The sequence below is a fragment of the Bidens hawaiensis genome, unplaced genomic scaffold, assembly GCF_021521415.1.
Source record: "Bidens hawaiensis isolate Kalapana, Puna unplaced genomic scaffold, B.hawaiensis_p1.1 tig00014728_1, whole genome shotgun sequence".
In the NCBI taxonomy this organism is placed as follows: domain Eukaryota; kingdom Viridiplantae; phylum Streptophyta; class Magnoliopsida; order Asterales; family Asteraceae; genus Bidens; species Bidens hawaiensis.
In genome coordinates, this window is record NW_027492293.1 from 1 (window position 1) to 10,647 (window position 10,647).

General features: G+C 43.6%; 1 pseudogene across 1 annotated transcript; it reads right to left on the minus strand.

The window, feature by feature from the left end:
• Positions 1-910: 910 nt before the first annotated feature.
• On the minus strand, positions 911-4,261 carry LOC143547509 (G-type lectin S-receptor-like serine/threonine-protein kinase At4g27290; annotated as a pseudogene). Its single transcript, XR_013137784.1, has 8 exons — positions 2,943-4,261; positions 2,706-2,727; positions 2,536-2,647; positions 2,281-2,411; positions 1,908-2,118; positions 1,581-1,819; positions 1,347-1,497; positions 911-1,262 (listed from the first exon to the last, which is right to left on the minus strand). The product of XR_013137784.1 is annotated as a G-type lectin S-receptor-like serine/threonine-protein kinase At4g27290 (transcript).
• Positions 4,262-10,647: the final 6,386 nt, after the last annotated feature.

The window sequence follows — 10,647 nt, forward strand, 5'->3', positions numbered from 1 at the left end:
TATGTGTTGTGGCCCTCGTGGGATAACTAGCAAAAACTAGTTATCAGGCCACATCACTACCACGTAGGATAACTAGTCATTCGTTACTTTAAGCGTTGTAGGATAACTAGCAACCACCCCATTCAAATAATAATTAAAATATTAAAAATTAAATAAAAAAAGAAAGTGGCAAATTGGGTGAGTTGGATTTTTTTTATTGGTCCAAGCAATTAATTTCTTGGTTGTTAGTGGGTTGGTCCCCACTCTTTGAGCGATTTCAGCTCCACCACAATAACGGAAGGGCGTGACACCACCATTATGGCTCTCCCTTGATTTGGTCGGCATGGTTTAACGAGCAAAAATTTGGTGAGGTGGCCATATAGCACCAAGGCACAACAGGCAGCCTAAGAGCACCTGCACCTCTACCTCTAAGGTGTTTCACTTACCGAGGTCCGGAAGACCTCGAGATGGCTTGGACGATGAGCAGGCAGATTCCCGTGTTGTAGAGTGGAGTCCGATAGGTGCGGTTTGTGAGGGCGGACTAGAATCCGGACGTCGATGTTGGGCCCATTCCACTCATGTAATATAAGTACATAGCGACTACTTGACTTGAGTTTATTAAGAAAAAGTTTTAAAATTGGCTATTTCATATTTAAGATAAAAATACATATATAGAAATTTAAAAACCTTACAAATACACACTATTGTATTTTGAAAACCCGAACAGCTAGGAGACCATTCAAGTATAGTTAATTCTACAGATCATTAAATTTCAGGTAATCTAATTCTATTTCTATGAAGTAGCCTACTGCAATCAAGTCATCTAGATATAGATGACAAACTCAGTGAAGTTTCAAACAAGTATCAGGTTTGCTACAAGGTTTATGTTTTAAAAAACTGCAAACGTAGTAGTATAATTGATACAGGTACATCGTAGAGGGAAAGTTGAGTTGGGCATAGACCAACACTTTTCTGTAATTATCGAGCCTCCAGTTGTGTAATTGTGACTTTGTTGATTGAAACGGCAACTTTTGACATGAGTGGGGTAGAATCAATTTCATGCCTAGTCATTTCCGAAAATAAGCCAGGTTGTTCTGGTGGAGGCAATGCACCTTCACCACCCAACATGTGAACCACAGACGACATACTTGGCCTGTCATCTGCGTTTTGCTGCACACACAGTAAACCGACGTGTATTGATTGAAGCACTTCAGAAGCAGTCCATGAGCCCCCTAAAGCTATATCAACCAGTTCAAGGGGCTTGCCTTGTAAAGTCTCCATGCCTAAACCATCTTTTCATTAATTAGTAAAATCGATCAGGTTAATTAGTAGTAACCGAAGTTTAGATTTTGAGAGAATCATCTGACATGCCCGAGAAGGTTATCAAGGTGAGTTTGATGAGAGAATCCTCTGTTTTTCTTCCCACTCACGATCTCGAGCACCAAAACACCAAAGCTAAATACATCCGATTTTAGTGAGAAAAGCCCATTTGCTGCATACTCTGGAGTAATATAACCCCTGTGGCAGATTTACACCCCAAGTGAAGTGATATATAAGATATGTTAAAATTATAGTTTTCTGCATGGTTAATAGATCCTTACAGTGTACCGACAACGTGGTTGGTATTGGCTTCCATCTCATACTCTTGGAACATTCTAGCCAAGCCGACGTCTGATATTTTTGGATTCATGTTGGAATCAAGCAAAATATTGCTCGCTTTTAAATCTCTATGGATTATTCTAAGTCTGGAGTCTTGATGGAGATAAACAAGTCCTCAAGCAATCCCATTGATTTATGTGGTAGCGTTGAGGCCAGTCAAGTAACAAAGGGTAATTTTTATCTGCACAATTTTTTATTATGTCTGTTTGTATTACATGAATTAATAATTTAATCATGTGTTTGATTTTGTATAAATTTATGAGACTAACCAAATAACCAGAAGTCCAAGCTTTTGTTGGGCATATACTCATAAATCAGCATCATTTCTTCTCCTTGAACACAACATCCCAAAAGCTTCACAAGATTTCGATGCTGAAGCTTGGCAATACACATAGCTTCATTCTGGAACTCTGCGATTCCTTGCCTTGATGTTTTCGACAGCTGCTTCACAGCAATTTCTCCTCCATCTTCAAGAACACCCTGAAGATCATTTCTCTTAGCAGGTAAAATGCACGTTTATATTTTGATTGCTTGATACTACCTGAATATCTGATGATACTTTTCGTAGTTTTTAATTTTCTTGTACATTTATGTGAACATAAAGACTAAATAACTAACATGTCAATAATAAGAGTTATTGACCTTGTAAACGTCACCAAAACCTCCTTGCCCAAGCTTATTATTGTCTGAGAAGTTACTGGTGGCCTTAACCACCTCATTCAAGTTGAAGGATGGTAGATCTGAATCTTGCTTCTGGTCCTTGTTTACTAAATCTGATAAAACGTGAAGACACTACTGATTCCGCTTACTTCATTATAGACTATAAGCATATGCATATGAGCATGGTTTACAAACATATGCTTGAAACTTTCAAGGAAAAGTACTTGTGTAACTTACCTGAATCTTTATTATTTGAGCTCTTCTTTGTCCAAAAGTATAGTATCAGTGCAAAGATGAGCATAACCACCACAGATACAACTGGCAAGGTCACTTTAAGATATGGTTTCTTCTTGTCTCCAGTTCACCCAAACAAAATGTTAGTGGCAGTGGTAGTAATAGTAGTATACCTTAATGCTAGGTTTTAACTTTCTTGTAAAAATAGTTTTTGACTATATATCAAATTTAAACTAAATTCAAATTCCAACTATCGCTCAGTACTAAATATTAGTACATCCATAGACCAAAACCAACTGTTTTGGCGGTGGAAGTGTTAGATTGAGCTTTCTACATGTAATTTGTGGCATGTTATATGTAGTATTATATATAATGTTTTGACTTTTGAGTAACAATGAAATGCGGGATACATACTCAAGATTTTCAAATTACAAATGTACTTACGAGGGATGGCCATTTTTATATAGAGATCTTGCCCTGAAAAATCTCCTAGCAGAGCCTCTCTGATATCCTTCAGCTCACTGGACCACATTAGACATCCACTACCACCATGTGTAATATCACTATTTGCAAAAGCTATACATGAGACATTGTTAGCACAAAGGTTTTTACATTCCTTAAGGGATATGGAACTACTGAACAATGAATTCCGTGAGTCAGGCAATTTCAGGCCAGAAAACGTGGTGAAGTTATGTGGTTTTTCAAGAGTCAAATGTATTCGACGTTTACATCCATTTGACCACTTTCCAACAGACCATTCTTCAGGCAGTTTGGGTTCAAATCCTTCTAAGCACGCACACGGTGGGGCTTTACTAATGCTACAGTTTCGATAATCACCGCAGACATTATATTGGTCACATTGATCTTCAAACAAGCGTGTCCGTAAATCCCATGTTTTGTTGTACCAAACGAACTGAGCAAAGTTTCCATTATGGTCTAAGGTCATTCTTGTGATATATGACCTGTTTTGTAGTGTGTATTTGCAGTAAGTCTTCTCCCTATTCAAAACAAATTCAAATGTGTAGAAGTTGCTTGGTCCCAGACCAAGTATCCCAGAAAACCCGATACCATTCCAATATCCAATCCTTTGTTGGAGACTTGATTCGTCCTTCATATTATATAACTTCGGATATCCATCGGTGTTCATCCAAACTGTATAAGAACCTAACGAAGGATCATCTGGAGTCTTCCATGATGTCAAATTCCATTGTGTCCCCGTTACAAGGTCCACGCCAATTTTCATTCCTGGAAGCCAAGTGTCTCCAGGATGATCAAAGCTTTGGCAAATGAGGTCGTTGCTGATGTCATCTCTAATGACAAGATTTCCAGGGTCCAAAAGTTGTGCCCCTAGACTACTATTTGTTGCTAGTTTGGAAGATAGGGATGGCCAAACTGAGGTATTGCTAACACTAAGAAGCTGTAATTCACCTTCATCATTGAGTTAGAGTATACTTGAGGCATCCACAAGTGGAACCTCTCTATTAGCAACCCATACAACAGTAAACACTGGTATCATCTTATACCATATGCCCAAGTATCGAAAAGGTGAATTTCCAAAGCTGAAGAACCCCAGTTCAAAGGTTTCTCCTGCTGAAACAATGGTCTCACCATCTTTAAGGGTCTGATTTGGATATATGGTGTCTGTAGCAGCAGCAGCCGTACTATATGTGATCAGGATGAAAAGCAGACCACAGCAGTAGAACAAAATCCTGTTGAGACGCTCCATAGAATTAATCTGATTGTGGCTAATTAGAGTTGATAACTAACATGAAATTGTAGAAGAAATGGATGACTTACTCTAGCCATCAGTGAGGACTAGGAAAACATTTCTATTTTTGTTGTAATTTTTATGGCTGTCGTTGGTCTTCGTATTGTGTGTGTGAGCTTGTAGGTCTATGCTAGAAGTTGATTAAGAGAGTGTTTGGTGTTGACTTTTAAAAGTAACTTTATGCTTTTGTTGAATACGGAAAATGAAAAGTATATGGAGCCTTGTATATTACCGAAATAGCTTACCTGGCTAGCTAACTATTCAATTCTAGAAATAAAATAATTGAAGTTATTCAATGGTAAAAGTGTGGAAAATTTAGTGAAAAATTGTGGTTTCTCATCTATTTTGGACATACATAATTATTAGTATTTGAAGAAACGTGGATCGGCTCACTGGTAGACGCTCAACTTTCCTCGGGTATGAGTATGCTATTTCACCGATGGTTCTCCGGAGTATGAATTCTTCCACCTACAAAACGAGCAGCACCGTGAACTTACCCCTCAGAAAGGGACAGAGGGGTCCTCTTTGGGGTAACCCTCCGGTGTGAGAATAAGAGATTGTAGGAGAAGATAATAATAATCTGAGAGTGAGTAAGGAATTGGAATGTATTTTCTTGCTTACCTCCCCTTGTGGAGGTGGTGTGGTATTTATAGTGTTAGGGTTTCCAATGATTGGGCTCAGATCCCATTAGGGCCTTTTTGGCCTTCTCCTATTGCTTTGCGCCACGTGTCCTTAGGACACATGGTGCTTTTTCATTGATTATTCTCTGACCCAGGTATTTCACCTGACCCATGTGCAATCACGTGGTAGCACATGGGTTTTGCTGAGTTGTCCACCTTTCATTGGCAGCTGTCAACATCAGCATATTCTTATTCCTTAAAGGATACCCTCTGGAAGGTTGTCTGACGAGCACAATCAAGGTTGTCCTTATCCTGATTTGGATAAGGACGAGGTTGATTATGTGCACGTGTGATATGCGCCTATCCTGAGGATGCGCGAGGTCTTCTCTTTATTCTCACGCGCAGATGTTTCATGCGCAGATGTGATATGCGCAAGCATATCGCGCAGATGCGCCACGCGCAGATGTGATATGCGTGAGCATATATGATGCGTGAGCATGTGATATGCGCCACGCGCAAATGCGCCACGCACAAATGTGATATGCGTGAGCATATATGGTGCGTGAGCATGTGATACGCGTGAGCATATGTGATGCGCGAGCATATGTGATATGCGTGAGCATATGTGATGCGTGAGCATATGTGATATGCGCCATGCGCATAGGTTTTGGCTTTGTGCCTTCATGATATCTTGATTTCAAGCCTCTTGTCTATATCTTGTGGGTTGACCGGCCCCGCTCGATGTTAAGGCGGGTACATACCTCTTCAAGCCCCCCCAGTCTAATGTGTGTCTTGTCTCGCGCGAGCGAGGTAAGATAGATATTAGACTTAATAGTTCTCTTTTAATATGGTTTGTCTTTTCCTTTTTTATTTCTCATCGTTGCGCGAAATTCTACCCTTTTGGTTGAAATGAATCGTCCATGTACGTGGTTGGTTGGTGCTGACATGCGTCAGAGATGGAGACATGTGTCAGACTTTTCGTGTGCTCGAGGTGCTACAGTTGCCTTTCCTGTCCCCTCACACAGTGTCAGGAACACGTGTCGCGCTCGTGTTGGCCTGCACCTGCGAGTGGGGGCGCGTGAACTCTGATCAGTACCTGTTTCGTTCCCTTTTATGTCCCCTCACACAGTGTCAGGAACACGTGTCGCGCTCGCGTTGGCCTGCACCTGCGAGTGGGGGCGCGTGAACTCTGATCAGTACCTGTTTCTCTCTCTCCTGGGCCTATAAAAGCAAGCCTTTTGAGTTGTTATTCTTCATCTTCATTGTTATTTCAGAGCTTTTTCTTTCCTTCCATTTTTATTCCGATTAAGAGCCTGTCTTTTGCTTCCAGATTTCCGTTCTTGAAGTAACCTCTGTTTGATTCACAGTTGTATGTCTGATAACCCAGACGCCATAATCTCCCCCAGCAAATGTCGTGTAAAATCAATAGTCATGTCCACTTTGAAGAAGACCGGCAAGGGAAAACGGGCTGTCGAGGCCTCGTCGGAGGAGGTGGGGAAGGGCAAGACAGTGAAGAGGTGGGATGAGATTCCCTGCAAATTGAGACAGTCTGATTTCGACAGTCTCATCGCCTCTTAGGGTTTTCTCCCTGAGTACGGCTGTCTGCTCCTGGCGGCCGGGCAAACGGCGGCAGATCCGCCCACCGGCTATATCTCCTTATACTGCCATTTTTTCACTCACTGCAACCTTCGTCTCCCGATGACAAGGTTTATGGGTGCGCTGCTTCAATTTCATGGGATTCACATATCCCAAGTCCATCCTTTTGGACTTGTCCGCATGACTCATTTTGAGTTCATGTGCAAAGCTCAGGGCGAGTAGCCCACCCCTCGGCGCTTTCAATATTTTTATAAGCCAAAAATCCAAGATTCTTGGTTCTCGTTCATTCCTCGCAGTCAGAAGGTCAAGTGCTGCACTGTTTCCTTCAAAAGCCTTCATGACTGGTCTGAGAAATTTTTTTATATTAAGGCTGGTGTGGTTCCCATCCGCATGACCATGCGCGCGATCACTTCTGCGCCCGCGGATGAGAATGTTCTTAAAAACCCAACTGGCGCATGGGTTAATAAGTTGACTGCTGAACCATCCCCCGCCAAGAATATTTGTGAGGAGGCGCTGGTGGGGGTTGGTATGAGCAGGAGGTGGACCGACAGCGCGACTGAGCCTGTTATCCAAGTTGATGGCTTATGTGAGTTATTAGCTCATTGCATTATTTCTGCGCGAATATAATTCGTTTTGCTGATATCATTTGTCTTGTTTTATACAGTAAGCAAGGAGTACGTCCATGCCGCCTATGATGAGCATATGGAGGGTGGCTCTGTCGCGCTGGGCGCTGGGGAAGTTGGTTTCCCCGATCGCTTCGATGATATGTTCATCCCTGTTGATTTGGGATTTTGCTTTGACAGCGATGCGCCTGGTAGGCCTTTGTGCTTATGCTTATGCCTTTAGAATACCAAATTTGGTTAACATTTCTGTTGCACGTATTGTAGATGCGCTCGAGAACTATGAGCTGGAGCTCGCGGAAGAAGAGGTGGAGGAGGAAGCTGAGGTGCCACTACTCAAGCGTAAAGCTAAAGGGAAAACTGGCGCAGGGGCCAATAAAAAACAGAAGAAAAATGATGCCCCTGTTGCTCAGGATCCTCCTACTCAAGCGAAGGGACTTAAGAAAACCAAGGGGTTTACCTCCAAGGTTTCCTTGTCTTCTTTGCCTCAAGGTGTGGGCAGTCCTCCTGTCCACACGAGGTATGGTGCCGCCACCTCCTCTCTTTGCGCGGCGGAAAAGGGAAGCGGCGCTGCGCCTGCGCCTGCGCCTGCTGTTTCCTCTTCAACAGGTATACTTTGTTTATACTTTATGGTTTTATGAGCGTGATTCCGGTAGAGTTATTAATGAATCTTTGCTCACTCAAATGTTTGTAGATCCGGCGACCTTGGTGGATCAACCTCAGGCGCAACAAGGTACCGAGGCTGCGCTGAAGGTTGCTTTGAAGTCCCCTGTTTTACCCTCGAAAAGGGGGAAAATGGACTTCATGGCGATGTTTAACTCGCGAACGGCGGTGCGCCAAGGTATATATTGCGCTTTTATTTTCTGACTTTTTTCTTTTAGATCAAGTCATGAATCATTTCTCTTTGTTGGTTTTTTCATAGGAATTATAGCTGGCACACAAGCTGCTGGCGGCACTGCTGGCGCCGGCGCCAGCGCCGTTGGTTCTGCTCCTGCTCCTGCAAGCACTGAATCTCCCCTCATTGGGATTACTAAGGAGCAGGAGGCTGTTTTACGCGCTGATCTAGCGGCGTCGAGACTTCCCTCACCTCCTCCTGCGCGCAGCCCTCCTCGCGAGACTGATTTTGATTTTTCCAAGTCGCAGGAGAAAAGACCTGTTACAGAGGATGATGAGGAGGTCAATTTTGAAGACTCCGATGGTGGCCGCGCAAGCCCTGTAGCGCCACGAGATTTTGTGGCGCAGCCTTCTCGTGGGGCTGGCGCTGACTTTTCTGCTTGCTCTCCGCAGGTATAAGTTCGTTTTGCTCCGCTGCGCGGACTTCCATATTAGTGTTTAGATGACTAGAACGTTGCTTTGTGTTTGCAGGAAGCCGATCACATATACCGCCCGAGATGGAATATTACTGAGGATAGCTCATTTCAGTCCATGGGTGTGTGTGAAGACTTCTGGGCTCACTCTGTGCCTCCAGCTGAAAGGAGGTTTCAGGAGGACCGCGCTCGCGTGGACTTGCTCAATGACCATCTTTTTGCTGGGTCTGCGTTCTTTGCTGCCTCCCAAGAGCTTCGCTATGATTATGTAAAGGTGCGTGATGCTCTTGCGGAGGCCAAGCAAGAGGCTAAGGTGTCTGCTTGGAATCTTTCTGACGCTCGAGAGAGAGCTGAGAAACTCCAAGCAGAACTCAGCGAGAACCGAGCAAGTGCCAACGCTGCCTTCGTGAAGCGCGGGCATGAGCTGCAGGCTGCGCGGGAGAAGCTGCAGGCAGCAGAGGCGGATGCGGCCAAGTACGCGCGGCGAGTGCGCGATTTGGAGCTAGATGCAGAGGCGCGTGATCAAACTCTTGTGCAGGCTATCACTGACAAATCTTTATTAGAGAGTGAGGTTGCGCGCCTGAAGAAAGAGCTTGAGGCCGCGCGGGGTAGAGAAGGATGAAGCCCTGGCGATGGCAGCGTCTGGCCAAGAAGAGCTCGATGCTGCGCGAGCGGAAAAGAATGAGGCCTTGGCGGCAGTAGCGTCCGACAGAGAAGAGCTGAAACAGACCAAGGAAACTGTTGAGTTGTTAAACTCTCAGATTCCTGCTCTTGAGACGTCTGTTTCTTCCCTCGCGCAGGATCGCCAATGGCTAGTCTCACAGGGTATGACTCGTTGCGCTTATGCGATGAAATACTCAGACGAGTTTCAGACCCTTGTGATGGATTGCAACGCTGTCTCGCGCTTGGTGGGTCGAGCTGAAGGGTTTAAGGATGGCTGTGAATATAGCATGCTGAAGAAGAACTCATCCGACTACCCTTATCAGCTCGACGTCGTCTGCGCTGACATGGCCGAGGTGGGGGAGAAGTATTTGAATACTCTCATTCCCATCCTTGGGCAGGTATTTTAACCTTAATGAGTTTACCTTGACTTATTTTCCTAGTCTTTTTGTACTCATACTTTTCCTAATGATTTGCAGATAGCCTCGCTTGCTGATCAGCCCGATCTCGGCGCTCTAAAGAAATTACTTGACGAGTGTGAAGGGGCTGGTGGCGGCGATGATGGCGCGGGCAATGCTGTCTCTGCTAGCGGCTCTGGCGTGGCCAAAGGACCCGCTCCTGACACTATTGTGATAGAAGACGACTCCATTCAAGACGAACAGCTTGACTATGGCAAGTTTGGAGATGACGAGGAGCGGGCTGCGCCAGATGCTGAGGGAGGTAATGATGAGGGCGATGAAGAGGCTGACGTTGATATAGAGACTTGAGAAGCCCTTCATATTTTTTTTTTATTTGTAGTTTGTATCTCATCATTTTGTAAATTTGTAAATTTCTATGTTTTGGAATGAAATTTTGTTTTTCCCTTATTCGCATCTTACGCATTCCCCATTCATCTCTTTATATTGCATGTTTGCTTGTTGAATATAAGATATGCTTGCACGTTGAAATTTGAACAAGGTTGTAAGGAAATTATTTTACTTAATCCTTGTCATATTTTAAGTGATTTTGCAATATCCTGACTATGCTGACACGTGCCTTGGCGTTTCATTATTCCTCTTTTGCGCGACGTTATCGCGCATTTATTATAGGGAATTATGAGTTTTTTTAGCCTTTACGTGTCAGTATGTGTTACTCTGATATCCATTACAATTCCATGCGCGATCTCGACCTGAAACCTTAACAACTATGTTTTGGCATGTGCTTTGCCTTAGTTGTGCTTAGGTATTTTTATGGTCTAGCTGCGCAGCATGTAGGATGGATGTTGTGAGTGATTTGAGCTAAGGCTCGTATTATTGGGCTAAGGCCCTGAGCTAAGGCTCATATTATTGGGCTAAGGCCCTAACGTTTTAGAGTTAAAACTCGTTATCGCGTTTGAGCTTGAAGCTCGCGCATGTATGTTTTACTTCGTTTTATTTTTAGTTTTGATGTCAATACAATGTTGTCATATTGCTCAAAATTAATAAAGGGAAGTGTGAAACATGTATGCAAAAGGTAATAGAACACACATTAAGAGAAAATAGCGCTTATCATTATTCATAATGGCT